We start from the raw sequence: 3506 nt of genomic DNA, 5'->3' as shown, positions 1-3506 counted from the left end.
TTGGAACTGAGTTACTATTCTCATTTGTTCACATATGATTCCTGGATGCCTTTATGCTACTTATGCTTGAATAGTTGCTATGAAGACTAGCCAACAAGGTTGAAAATACTCTAGTGCCTTACAGAAAAAGTTTTTCTTCAGCTTCTGATGTAAAGCGATGGGTACATGCCATCAATGCATTAGAAATTGATTATTAACATGAGAATCTAGAGCAGAATGTTAAGGCACAGTGATAGTGTATCATTTAGTATTGAGTGTTAAAGCAATTTAATCCATAGTTTAATATGAATTCTGCGAGGGAGAAGTGACTCTCCTCCATTTCATAGATGGTAGCCTGAAGTACAAAGGTGCCTTGCCATGGTTTAAGTACACAGAATTGGGCTGCGATGTTTATCCTGTGTTCTGTTTCCTCCCCTTGTAGACTTAAGTTCTAATATTCCTTGTCTATGTAGCACATAGAATCTTCCTGTTGGAGTTGAAGCTAGAATTTTCAGTGTAGGTATTAAATGTTATATATCAGGATGTAATTTTACGACTATTCTTTGAAACAAATGTTCCTTTCAAATATAAGATTGGAGACCTTAGGAGGAGGAGAGGAGCATTTTTTTATTGCTTACATTAAAAAAAAATCTTATTAAGTAGTTGTACCAAGGAACTTCATTTCCAGAATTCAAGTTGTGAGTACAGTGCAACTTGATCAATGTTATTCCCTCCATTAGTCTCTCCCGTCACTTACATTCTTATTTTTGTATTAAGGTGATATACAGCAGGTTTACAGTTATGTAAATCAGGTAAGCTACATTTCTTTTTGGACAGTGTCACCCCCTCCTTGCACTCTCTCAATGTTTCCCTCCTATCCCTACCCACAAGTTGTATAGTTCATTTTCAGCATGTGTCTAGTGAGCACCACAGCTGCATTTGTTCATCCTTTGTCCTTCCATTTCTGTATCCCCCTTTTACCCTCCCAAAGACAGATTAATGAACAAATAAAAGGAAAAAAATAACAGCAACATATAAAAACCCCTCTGGTTCCCATTTCCTGGAATTCATGTAGATAAATATTCTTTTATACAATCCGATGCACAAAAACATTGTGCTTTTCTGGGAAAGGCAGGTTTTCTTTGTTTCAAAATTTCCCATTGTGAGGCACCTGTAATCTTAGCTATTCGGAGGCTGAGATCTGAAGATCAGGATTTGAAGCTAACCTAGGTAGGGAAGTCCATGAGACTTATTTTCAGTTAACCACCAAAAAAGCTGGAAAAGGAGCTGTGATTCAAGTGGTAGAACCTTGAGCAAAAAAGCTCAGACAACCCTGTCCCTAAGTTCATGCCTTAGGATTAACACACACATACACACACACACCGTTGTGTTAAGGAGTGATGGTATGTTGAGTTCATAATAGGCAAATGCCAAAAGCCTTAAGGGTGGCTTATGAGTGGGTGAGAGGTAGTCATCCTTTGGTGTCCTTGGAGAACTGATTCTAGAACATTGCCTGTGGACATGGAAGTGTAAGAATGCTACAGTCTTTAAGATGACATAATGTTTGCACAGAACCTTACATGTACTTATGCTTGAAAATCATCTCTAGACCAGGCTGGCTTTGAACCATGATTCTCAGATTTCAGCCTCCTGAATAAATAGGATTCTAATTATCAGCCATGGGTGCCAGCTTACACCATTTTATGTATCCATTTGTTGATGGGCACCTAGACTGAGTATATAGTTTAGCTATTGTGAATACTGTGTTAATTTTCAATTTTTATAGCAGCCTTCTGCTTCTGGTCTTGTCATTGACTTTACCATCAAATGTACATAAATTACAGGCTGGGAAGGTGGCTCAGTGGTAGAGCGCTTGCCTTGCATGCATGAGGCCCTGGGTTCGAACATAAGCAAAAAGAAAAAAAGCTGCAAGTGGCGCTGTGGCTCAAGTGGTAGAGCGCTAGCCTTGAGCTGAAGAACTGAGGGACAGCGCCCAAGCGCCCAGGTCCAGAGTTCAGGCCCCACGACCAGACCCCGCCCCCCCCAAGTACATACATTACATGTATACTATCCTATCTCTGTCTATGGAACTTAGACCTTGATGCTTATTATCTTGATTATATTTTGTCAAGATTTACTTTGATTCCAGCTCCTCTCAACTCCATTCATGTTCATTATGCTTTTGTCATTTTAATTAGGCCTTTAACTTGTACTTTAGAAGTTCACATTAACTGGGGAATTTATTTTCAGTACACTTTCTTAAATATTTTATGGCACAAAGGATGCTTAATTATAAGGATAGGAGAACATATTCCATAAATTCTGCCTTTTTCCTGAAATTTGAAAAATTATCTTGACCTCTGTAATGGAAGTTGCTGGAGTTCTGAGCTGCCTTTTTCCTGATACTGTGCATTGTAAGTACCTTTTCAGATCCCTGTCTATACATGCCTTTCCCTCTAGGGGACAGAAAAAGCAAACAAATGGCAAGTACTCCTTCCTTGTAATTCAGTCTACACACTGCTGATTTAAAAGAAAAAAGAAAAAAACCAAACTGGCCATGGAAAAGGTCATTGCTTACATTTCCTCTGCAAAGCAGTAATCATTGAAACTTTTGGCACAAGTACTCTACTATTTAAATATATAAAACTATATTTTGTTACATATTTAAGACTTTCCACATTAAATGTTGGCAGTAGATAGAATAACCAGCTTGGCACAAATATTGACATCTTAAAACATGCATCATTTTACGTACAGTGGAGTCCAAATCCAGTGCTACTATCCATACATAAAAATATATTGAACTTTTTGTTGCAGTTTCCACACAAGATTTTATCCTAATGACATGCCACAAAGACCCACCAAATGGTTCTGTGGGATCCAAAATACTGAGTTGTGAAAATGTGAGGTTGAATTATTATTTTAGCTTATACTGTTACACAAAGGATGAAAGTAGAGGAATGAGACTTACTGTACAAACTGGCCATTCACTACACTGGAATATCTCCAAGTTGATGGCCACTTGAGCAGCCACCACCACCTCCATCCTATGTAGCTTAGACTATTCAGATCCTGTGTTTGTGGATAGGGTGTCCGGTTGAAGAACAGTGGTCAATTCCTTGAGACTTATTTGCCTTATGACTGTATAAGGGATTGAACACAAAGTCTAATCCATGCTAGTCAGGCACTCTACCACTGAACTATATCACCAGACCTAGAAATATTTTAATGAGATGATCTTTTTCTTCCTGATTTTTGGATGTGGGGCTTGAACTCGGCCTGGGCACTGTCCCTCAGCTCTTCAGCTCAAGGCGAGCACTCTACCACTTGAGCCACAGTGCCACTTCCAGTTTTCTGGTAGTTAATTGGAGATAAGAGTCTCAACGGACTTTGAACTGTGATCCTCAGATCTCAGCCTCCTGAACAGCCAGGATTACAGTGTAAGCCACCAGTGTCCAGCTTCTATTTATATTTTTTACTTATGTCTTTAATTGCTAGAAACAACCCCCAGATAGAAAGGAGTAGTA

The sequence above is a fragment of the Dipodomys merriami genome, unplaced genomic scaffold, assembly GCF_024711535.1.
Source record: "Dipodomys merriami isolate MVZ:Mamm:240054 unplaced genomic scaffold, mDipMer1.0.p SCAF_12, whole genome shotgun sequence".
Classification (NCBI taxonomy): Eukaryota; Metazoa; Chordata; class Mammalia; order Rodentia; family Heteromyidae; genus Dipodomys; species Dipodomys merriami.
The sequence above is the reverse complement of the archived record's forward strand: the minus strand, read 5'-3'. Positions refer to the sequence as shown.